The sequence below is a fragment of the Vanellus vanellus genome (assembly GCF_965231255.1).
Source record: "Vanellus vanellus genome assembly, chromosome: 5".
NCBI classification, from domain to species: Eukaryota; Metazoa; Chordata; class Aves; order Charadriiformes; family Charadriidae; genus Vanellus; species Vanellus vanellus.
The window spans coordinates 57,919,822-57,930,995 of NC_138910.1; positions in this window are offsets into that span (position 1 = coordinate 57,919,822).

The window sequence follows — 11,174 nt, forward strand, 5'->3', positions numbered from 1 at the left end:
ATGCAAACAGTACTGCTGAAACCCTGACAGTTAACTGAAGTCCCACAGTAGTCAGAACTGGCTGACACAATCCCACCCAGAGTTCATCCATTCTGGAGATCATCCCACCCAGAACATTATGAGCACAGAAGCCAGCAGAGGTTTCGTCTTCCCCACCCAGAACATTATGAGCACAGAAGCCAGCTCCATTTCGTCTTCCCCACCCTGCTCCCAAAAGAAAAGGAGGGACATATGGGAGTTTGGGTGGATTTTTTTTACACTGGCTTCACATTCCAAAATTCTGCACCATGGTCATATGAGCTCCAAACTCTGCTTCAAAGGCATTGCAGCAGCCAGCACGTAGCCGTTAGACATGTTCAGGCTGGCAGGGAAAGATTAATAGAAAAGAAATTCTGTATTCAAAAGTCTACCCACTTTTAAGCATATTTTTAGTAGAGGAGTTGACATATTTACTGCTCAATACTAATATTACCTTCCTTTGCAAGTAAACATATAGTTGCATAATTCACAAACACATATTTCATCAAGAGACAAAGGAGATGGCAAAAGACAAGAGCAGAGCTCAGATTTAACACTGTCACCACAACAAAATGCAACCCTCTCTATTTTTAATTGTCTATGTAGGCCATGTCTCTTCCTCTTACTAGTTTTATCAAGTACCAGCTACGAAGATTCATGTTTCCCATCATACTCTAGCTTGACAGCACCCCTCAAACAGACCATCCACATTCTTCCAGTCAAACAACTATTTTGCCCTTCCGTGCTCATCATTAGAATTATTTGGCATCAACAAGTGGGTGTGGGTATATTTTTGCAATTACAAAGTGTGACACATACAGTTTACAATACCATTGCAACCCACATACTGGGAAGACTGTTACAGGTATTTAGTTTCCGGAAGTTTGTCTGAACCTCAAATCAGATAATTCATACAAGCACATAGCTGTAAGCCAGCCAGTCTACAACAATCATCCATGAACATTCCTGGTGCTCAGCAAATGCAAGGGAACTGAAAGTTCTCTTCCACAGATGGATACACTCATGCAAATTAGTACACGCCACAAAAAGTGTGTACGTTGGCAACTGCCACAGATCATGAAATAATGACTGTGGTAATTTTTTTATATATTTATACTGTCATTGTAATTAACTGAATACTTTGTTTTAAGAAGCTTTTTTAGAAATAAAAAGCCAAATTTAATAAAAGAGTCATATTTAAAAGTACATCAGAATGACTGCATTTATCTAAATATCAGTTATTTTGAGAAGTACATTTCCCATCAGCTGTTTATAACTTCATTTTATCTGAGCTACGCTTCTGTCCTCTTACTTAACCTCATCCGCTGACCAATGCCACCATCTCCCACCAGCTGGAACCACTACTCCTGCTTTCTTCCCTCCTTACTGGCCATACGGCACATTCCTGGTCTTGGGAGGGTGATACAGACACACCCGTGTTGGCCAACACATCATGATCACAGATCCAACAACAATTACTGGGTCTGGTCTTCATACCTCGCTTCCTTCACCCATAACTCATTAGGACATCAAGTTATACCTTCAGCCATGCCAACGTGTAATCAGTAAGAAAAATTAAAGCATATTAATTAGAGTGGTGACTTCAAAATTCAGGAGGTGGAAATCGACGAACACTTCCACAGACAATATCTCTCGGGCGTAAACTGGCCTTGGGAGGATTACACTACAGCAAACTAAGCCTTGCTCTTTCAACTGATGCACCTTAACTATTCAGAATACCTCTGTGTAACCAAGCCTTTCCCCAGCTGGTGATCAACATGAAATTGACTCGGAGGACACAGTACTTCAGCAGAAAAGCCTCTTGAATTTACAGAAATCAGGAGAGGGTCTAGTCTACCCACATATCTAACAGTGAAACTGGCTTTCTCCTAAACTTGCATTTTTAATTAAAAATTCACGTAGCAGGAAAAAAAGCACTTGGTGCTTACTAGGAAAAAAAAAAATAATCTGTATTAATGCAAAACTGCTGCTTTAAATTTATTCTCTCCACACCTTTAAACAATGCAAAATCCACATCCATGTTAAAGAGCTGCTTTTCAGGAAAAAAAAAAATAGAAAACTAAAGTTGTATACACAACTATTCCAGCTATCAAATGCAGGAATTCCTAGTTTTTTGCAATTTCAAAGTAGCAGAAAAAAGCACACAGAAAAAAGATTTGGCCTCCTTCAGAAGTGGAAAATAAAACTGGCATTACTAATTGCACAGAGGTATGATACCAAAACCAACCCACACACACACCCCAAAATCAAATAAAGCAAGGCGATTGAATGCAGCAGCCAGTTTATAGCCCATAATAGACGAAACATGCATTTTATCAACTCATTAGGAGAAAATGGTGAGCCATAGTTAGGGCTTATCCACCCTGACTATAGATAGCTAAAGGATCTTCAATTAAACCATCAGTAAAAAGCTAACTTTGCCTGAATTCAATGCTTTATCTAAAAAAACGTACTTATCACTGCCAAAAAGTCATTTTTTATTCTTTTCTATTAAATCACAGATTTACATAGAAGTGATATAGAAGCTTGGTATTTAGCATGGGGTTGAATTCCTTACTAAATTATATGAAACTACTTTTAACTTGATTCTCTGAAATTGCATAAAATCTATGAATTTCTACAACTTTTACAATGAATTAAACGAAAAATCATGGTAAAATACTAATGTTACATACTGAAAGAAATCCCACACAACAGTGCTTTAAAAAGTGAAAGCCCATCACGCTTGCACTTATTCAGTATTTTTCACAAAATTATTATCAGTGTTCTCAGAAAGAGAATCAAGGCCTAATGGCTGATATTCAAAGAAAGTACATCTCAACCTTCCATTAACATCACTGAAGTGAATCAGCACGATACATATATGTATATGGTAAAACTTGAATGAGGCTCACTCTTAAGAAATATTACAGAAGAAACCAAGACTCCCCCATCTTCAAATCAGTGTATTTCAAGTCACTGACAGCAATAAAACAACAGCTATAACTTCTTTCTCAAAAGCCTGTTATGCGAGCTAATTGTCCTAGTTATTACACCTTCCGGACAAGCATTTCATGTTTTAAGGCATTTTCCATTTCAGAAAATACTTTATTATATACTATCAACTTTATCACAATGGTAGACAATCACTTTAATCAGTTAGCAGTTCTTAGTTACACTGAATGGCTACGATGGATTCTTTCATTTTAACTTGTGATAGAATACCATATTTCCACACAAGTGAAAATGAATCAGTAAGCAACAGAAAGCTGATATTGCTATTTATTAGCAGTATATAGAACCAATAACCACAATATTGTAGAGAGGGAGATGTTTTTTTCTCCTGCATCTCTTTAAATTTCTGCAGCTTCATTGGCTCCTTCCCTTGACTCATACCTTCCTTTTTGGAGTTCGTCAGAGGATCAAAAGTATTGCTTTCCTTATCTGCAGTTACATGGCTGACTGCCTGACAGGCTGACTGGTCACTTGGGGGTTGACAAACAGAATACCTAACAGTTCAATTCTTTCTGCCTTTCCCTAAAGGAGACAATCAAGTAATGTCTTCTCTACCCATCTGCTATTTTTCACAAGCCGATAGGAAAGGACCGTCTGCCAAATGAAGTCAGCACTAACTGAGAGATTCAAAAGCTACTAGAGGAAAGAACAGACAAAAGCAGACCGACTGCACAAATTGTATTTCCTTCCAAAAACTAGCTACAGAGATTTGTTGTTTCAACATTAAGGCAAATTTCCCAGTGGTGAACTAATTTGAATTTCCTTTCAGGAAGAGGCTGAAAAAAAGGACAAGAATCTTGAACTGGATTATCCAAGAACAAAACAGAGCTTTGCATACCCTACGGAGAAAGAGACAGATTAAACAACAAAAATATACTGACAATTCTATCACCAAAACAGGGAGATTAGCTTGGCTCCAGACCTTCAAAATACAAATCAGCACACAAACACAAACAGTACAATAAGGAACACTCAGAACTAGACAAACCATAACTTTAGTCTTCAATGCTGTCCAAGGATATTTTTTAAATGAACCTGAATTAATAAATAAACCTAAAATAAGCCAAAAAATACCCCTTAAAATTCTGTATCAAGTTTAATCTTTTATTTACATATTGAACAGCATTATCATTAGCATTTCTGTAGTAATAAATATTCCCCTGTAAATGAACTTTAAAATAACTGTGTGCCAGGTTGGGAAAAAGCTATTTTTTCCAAACCTTGAGCACAGTACAACACAAGTGACTAGTCGTGACAGTGGATTGTGCAGATTCAAGAAACACTGTACTACGACCAGTGTGGTTACTCTTGGAAGCCTAATTTTAAACTCCTCTCTGCACCACTTTTGACAGAAGTTCAACAGCTGCTTTGCTTAGCTGACAGCACGTAGAAATCACCTTCACTGACAAAATGAATTTGAGGTTTTATTCAGGGTCAACGATGACCTGGAACAATACCTGCTCTGAAATACTGCCTTTTTCTCCTCATGGATTTATATATGGAGCAGATACCCACAGAATAAACCACAGGGCTTCTTTTAAAGGACTGGCTTAGCAGCATACAAGCATACTTTCCAGTATACAATCCAAGCACAGCTCACATCAGACATTAACCGGTTGCATCTAAAGGACAAACCAGGAAAGCTGAGGTTCGTAAACACCTACCTCAGACACTCCTTCTAGGCGTGAGTGTCAAAGCACATTCTGCAGAGCTTGAAACCCCTACGGAGCATGGGAAAGACACAGCCTAACCCATCCTATGCTATCAGACAAGCTGCACATAAATTAATACTACTATCTAATGTTCTTGATTCAGATGCTCCCTCCTCCACCCCAATTATATTTACCATGCTGACTTATAAATATGGGCCCACATGAAACTAAGACACATTACTGAATATTCCAGACAATTCTAAAACAGTGGAAGGCATGGGTAGTGTATCAGCTTTGGGCCACACATGATGTTCTTTCAACAAAATAGAAATCCTACCATCCCACTGCTCCACAAGCTTGGAATTTCACGTATAGCATACACACAGAAGAAGTAATATGAAGTTTCCTCTCCCTTCCCCAAACCATGTGGACAGAGCTACCTTCTATATATGAAACCAGCTCCTTGCTGGAAAGAAAATCAAAAAATTGTGACTGACAGCATAAGGCTAGACAGGCATTTTATTACCAGAACTGATCGATGCATAGCTAACTACCTTTTATGAATCAAAAGAACAGAATTACTATGCAAATGACTCCATTATTTAAGAAATTATTTCATCTCCCTTCTTAGCCAGTTAATGCCCAAGACTTAATTACTTCAGTATAACCAGTAGTCCTTTCAGACAGTCAACAGAAGCACAGAGGTTATAAAAGAGTAGATACTAACGATAGGAGCTATGACACTCATGACACCTCCCCTCAAAAAACTGAAATAATTGCTAAATGAAAAATCACACAAATACTATCATCTGTCATGAACTCCTGAGTGATCCAACTGATTCTATTCTTCACTTCTCTCCCCTATTTGTTTCTAGTACTGTATTTACCCAAATGGAAGAAAAGGCTTTTTGTCCAAGTATTTAAATTTACTTATCAATTTACTTTAATTTACTCATCAATATGACTGCAGGAGGAGAAACCCCCCAGTGACAAAGGAGCACAAGTATGCCCCGAACAGCCCAAAGTAGGACTGTAAAAGACTTTTATTGAAAAAACTAATAACTATATAAACCAGTCATTAAAATATTGCATAAAACCCCACAACCAATTAAAAGATTAAATATATAATTATAAATCATGCTATTATATAAAATTATAATTATATTTTTTAAATAAGCTTTAAAAAGGTCCTAGCAATGAGATCTTTCTAAATATTGAGATGTTAAAAAAATAAAAAATAGAACCTAATAGTTGGCGAGCATTTCGGAGACAAATTTTGCTCACAATGAAGTAAGGATCTCACTGCATCCACAGCTGAAAATGAAAGCATGGACTTTAATTCCACTCTAGAGGAACATAGCTCCAGACCAGAGTACAACATTTATTATCTAATTGCTAATATGGTCCCGCACTATGACAGACATAGTAACAGTGGAGATATTTAATTTATGACTCAATATCTAAAAACGTTGTTTGTTTGTGGTTTCCTTCATTTCTTTGGTTACCTAAACCAAACTGACCTTGCTGCATGGTGGGTTCTAAATACAGGTTAGACAAGGTTCGTTTCCTCTGTGCTCTTTCACATAGACTAATTTCTCTTGATTCTCTCTTCACTCACATCTCTTTTTGGCATAGCAGACTAGATGCCCTAGCTTATACAGCGTTCCATTAAAGGCAAACTAAAGTCTAGAAGCATTTCTACATGCCCTGTATATACTTTCCACTTATTCTATATATTAGGAGGAGGTTTTTTTCCTTTCTGTTTGTGGAGTAAGTAGTTTAACAGAGCGTTTGGGGCTTTAAGTAACACTAAAGGTCTGCAACATTGCAAGCCTTCTAAACTGTGTACCCTTTTTGTTCATTTTTCCCTTCTGTTGTTGAAGGATTGTGCAAATGCTTCCTTTAACAAGTAAGCATTGTCTAGCATTATTTTCCATGTTGCTCACAATTATCAACCTTAAAACACAAGCAGTCTTAATGACACAAGTTATTTCTGCCAGATCATAAAAAAATTATTCCAAACAACCATGATAACTGAATCCAGAAAGCGCCTTTCTTCTTCCGAGTCAGAACGAAGCTCACCCGCATTCTTAAGAGTTATTTTCTTTTCCTCGCATACAAAACACCCAAGCAGTAGATAAAACTGTATACACACTATGCAACAAGAGAAACATATATCACACCAAAAACTAAAGAAAAATTTAAAACTTTCAGTTAAGGACCATTCAAATCTCTGGCCAGAATCCACTACTTCTACTCACACTGAACACCCTATTTTCACCCAGCAGCCAGATTGAAATGTAAATACATTCCTTAAAATGGAATAATTAAGAGCAGAAAGAGATGCCAGAAACTTAATCCTCATTGTTAGTATATTCAGAGTACTGTCATAGTTCCAGGCCAACTCTAATAACTTCAGTAAATGCAAAAGTGCCCTATTAGGCATAGTTAAGGTATAGCATAGGTTTGTAAATAGAAATATTTAAGGCGTCCGGCAATGATGTGGGCCATATAGTGACTTACAGTCTTAGAACAATTGTAGACAAAAACAAAAAATCAAACAGCTAGTACGCGTACTTCCACTAAGTAGAGTAACACAAAGAAGCAACAAATGCACATATTAGACTGATATCTGAGTGTATTAAATATCAGTCAGTGTTTAATGATGCAAAGGTGGACCTCTCAGTGCCTCTATCAGAGAATATCTTTCCAGAACAGAACATCTTTTTTGTAAGAGAATCAGTATTTAGCTGGAAAACAGCTTGCTACTTAATGTACGTAATTACTGTCTAGTGTGCAAGTTAAAGAACTGGGTGTAGCTAACACAAGTAACCACAAGCATTTTTATTATAAGGATATTCCTGCAGAAAGTTTATGTAAGCCATCTATTTAAATCCTGAAGGAAGGCAATCCCACACTATGACAAAATAAGAAAGGAAGAGAACATGAAGTGCCAGCAGAATATAACTAATATCCCCATAATAAAACTAACCAGGCCACTGAAAACTAAATGCAACAAGACTAAAATTTCAGATACAGGAAGACAGTAGAATAACATTCTCTCTTTGCCTTAAAAAAAAGGCAAAGTCAGAAGAGCTGATAATTTTTCACATATTTGATACATCAAGGTATTAGGATTCCTTCATTTTAATCAGAATGAGTTCTAAGGTTTTACATTTTGTCATTCATAGACTGAAAACAAATAGTGTGCTGTCTTTTTTCCAAGCATCTCACAACTGAAGATGAGATTTGCAATTTTAAAGTGCTTAAATGCCACAGTAGACTTCAATGACAGTTCACAACAAAGTAATAACTTGTGATCCTTTTATTCTTAGCGTAAGTTTAAATCATATTACCACAAAATCAGTAAGAGTTTTATTACCAAATTCTGAACGCAAATTTGAACATTGCTCCTTCTGCTAATTAGTGACAATCTCATCATGCAAATTAACATACACTAGATCGCAGGCCTCTCCCAGCCAACAAGACATTTACTCAAGCACCTTCAGTTTGGGAAATGGAGCGTGTTACACGATGTGAAAGAACAAAAGATGGGGAAAGTTCAGCACAAAATGTTGACTATTTGTACTTAAGCTGATAGAGCAAGGTGATCACAAATCTCTCCAATACAATGTTCCACTTAGCTCAGCTCCTTCTTGGTCTATAACATCTCTTAAAAAGCAATCCTGGTAAGTAAAAGAAAGAAGACAGATTGCAAAAGCATTTTTCAGAGAGAGGGGAAAATGAATCTTAAGATTTCATAAATTAAAAAAAAATTAAAATCCTTAGAATGAAAGAGCGTAAAACACAACAGCAATTTAAGTGAAGCAATACAGCTGCTCTATCAAATTTCCTATTTCACACTGTGATGCTCATTCAGAGATTAAGCAGGCATTCAGCATAAAGAACTCATTACCACTCCAGCAAGTTTTTATCCTGCAAGGAGCAGATGTAACTCTCATAGAACCTGTATTACACAGAAATGATCCATGATAGTTTATTGCCAGCAGCATTGCTCGGTGCATCACATAGGCCCTTCAGTTCTCAAGTATTAACTGTCTTCTCAATTATGAGTCTACAGCTGAACAACATACAGCTACAACCTGTAAAAACTGTAAAAGCGCACGATAAACACATACTATAGTGAGAAGAACATGTGTTGTTTTTTCTTATTGTTTGCTTCCTACAGATACAGTTACAGTTTATTTATGGCACATCACTTTGTAAACTGCTTTGCATATTTATTCTAACATTTGGGATGCAGGTACAAATCTATTCAGATGTTAGTTAAAGCATTTGGGTTTTTTTAAGTCTGTGTGATAAACACTGAACTGGGCTCCATTTTGTCCCTATTGACACAGATTTATCCATTATATATACACGTTATCAGAAAATACTATTGGTCACAACAGCGCATCCTCTCCTCTAACAAACCAATGATGGCTAGGTAAGGTACAGGCCCCAAAGTGTTGCATGCAAGGAACAAAATTCGTAACAGTATACCAGAATGATGACAGCAGAAAAAAGAATGTAGCAAACAGAAATGGCAAAGAAATAAAAAAGATTTAGAGAAGCTTCTTGGTAGATTATGTATAGTTTATTTTTCCTATAGCTCAGCTGCATGGAAGTTTTTCCTTCATATTAGTAAAAGGTTTATAATACACAAGTGTTTTATTATATGAACAAGAACCATATTCTTCAAACACTGCCAAATTTGAGTCCCAAGAGGCAGCTTGACATTAATCATCTGTTCAATACTACGTAAATTTCAGACCATCTCTTATCAGTTTTTCCACTTCTTTTTTTCATGTATTTTATATTCCTAATGTTATGGTCTTCCACAAAATAGTATACTTTATTTTTTTGATACAATCATTTGTATAGCTGTCTTGCTATTAAATGCCTAAATAAAAGTTAAGGTTCTTTTTTTTTCTTCACCTGGTATCCTTCTATTCTTTCATTCACTGGAACAGTAATCATCATAACAGGTTAATATTTCAGAAAGTCATAATATCAATAATTACTTCTTAAATATAAACAATTTCATTATGATGCTAACCTTAAAGACTACTAAAACCAAGACCATAGTTACTAGACCTGGGCAGGAATGACTAAGTTGAGGAAAGTGAAACTGACTGCACAACTGCTACAAAAAACAGAATGACAAAAAGAGGAAAGTACAAATATCTTTGCTATTAAATTTTAAAACCTGGGAAACTAGGAGAAACTAAAAATGATCCTGTTTCAAGCAAAACAGAAGAATCCAGATAAACTGTGTAAAGCAAGAAAAACTCCCCACGTGTTCAATAATTAAAACTACAGACAGATAACATTTATTGTTAGAAAAAACATACATTTCTTAATAAAACTCTTCCTTCCTAACTACTAGGGAGCCAAGCTCCTCTCCAAATCATATTGCACACGGGGACCTGAAGGACAGTGGTTTAGGAAATTGGTCTGCTGTCATTTGTTGACAAGAAAAGGCTGAGAATTGACATTAGAAACAGGTCTAGCAAAATAACAATAAATCCCCACCCTGACAAGGTGTAAAGATTCATTTTCAAAATTGTGTTGTTCTCCTCTGCAACATGCCAAAAAGAAACAGGTTTTTTATCTTTTTTGCAGTGCTTTTACTCAACATTTATACTGGAAGAGACTGCCTTGCTGACTACCAAAAGAAAGTCTAAGAAGAGAAATAATTGTTTTCTCTAAATGCCACAGGAAAAAGGAAAAGAAAAAAAATTTAAGAATTTAAGCCAAGTGACTGCGAGAGCACAAGAACAAAATGGTAAAATGCCTATCAACACCTTGTCAAAAATTAATTTAACCTAATCATCATGTTCCAAAGCAATTCTCCAGCAAGAGTAGCAGGAGTGTACAATCCAAAGTAGTTTTAAGCTGCTTTAAAGAGTTACAAGAACATTTAAAAACCAGCATTTTAAATAAAGCAACAGACAAGACTCATACAGGTTTTCTTCTAATCAAATAAAACTGTCTTAAGTTTCAGGTAAGTTTTGTCTCAGCTTTATATGGAAGTAACTGAAAGTATAAAGTCCTTCCCACCAGAGGGATGCATAACCACAGTTCAGAAGTCTAGGTAACCATTAATGGAACTAGTAAGAAGGAACACTGGTAGGGGCCTACAAATTAGTTTAAACACACAATAAAAATAAATAAGCAAAGAATTTATAAGGACTGCATTGTGATATTTTCAGCTCTGATAAAATTATGACTTAAACAAAAGGTATAAAGTTTTCAGACAAAATTTAAGGAGGGACTGGAATCTCTTAACTGATCTTTTTGAGATGCAAGACTCAGCATGTTCTTCTAAATTCTGAGATGGTTGCGTAGCTCTCCATGGCAACCCAGGATGCATGTACCCTGCAGCCTGCTGGCAAGAATCTAACAGGAACAGCACATTAGGCTGAAAAAGCATCTAAAGCAGACAAAAGGCCACAATTTCAAGGTGGGGTACAACTGGCATCTTTG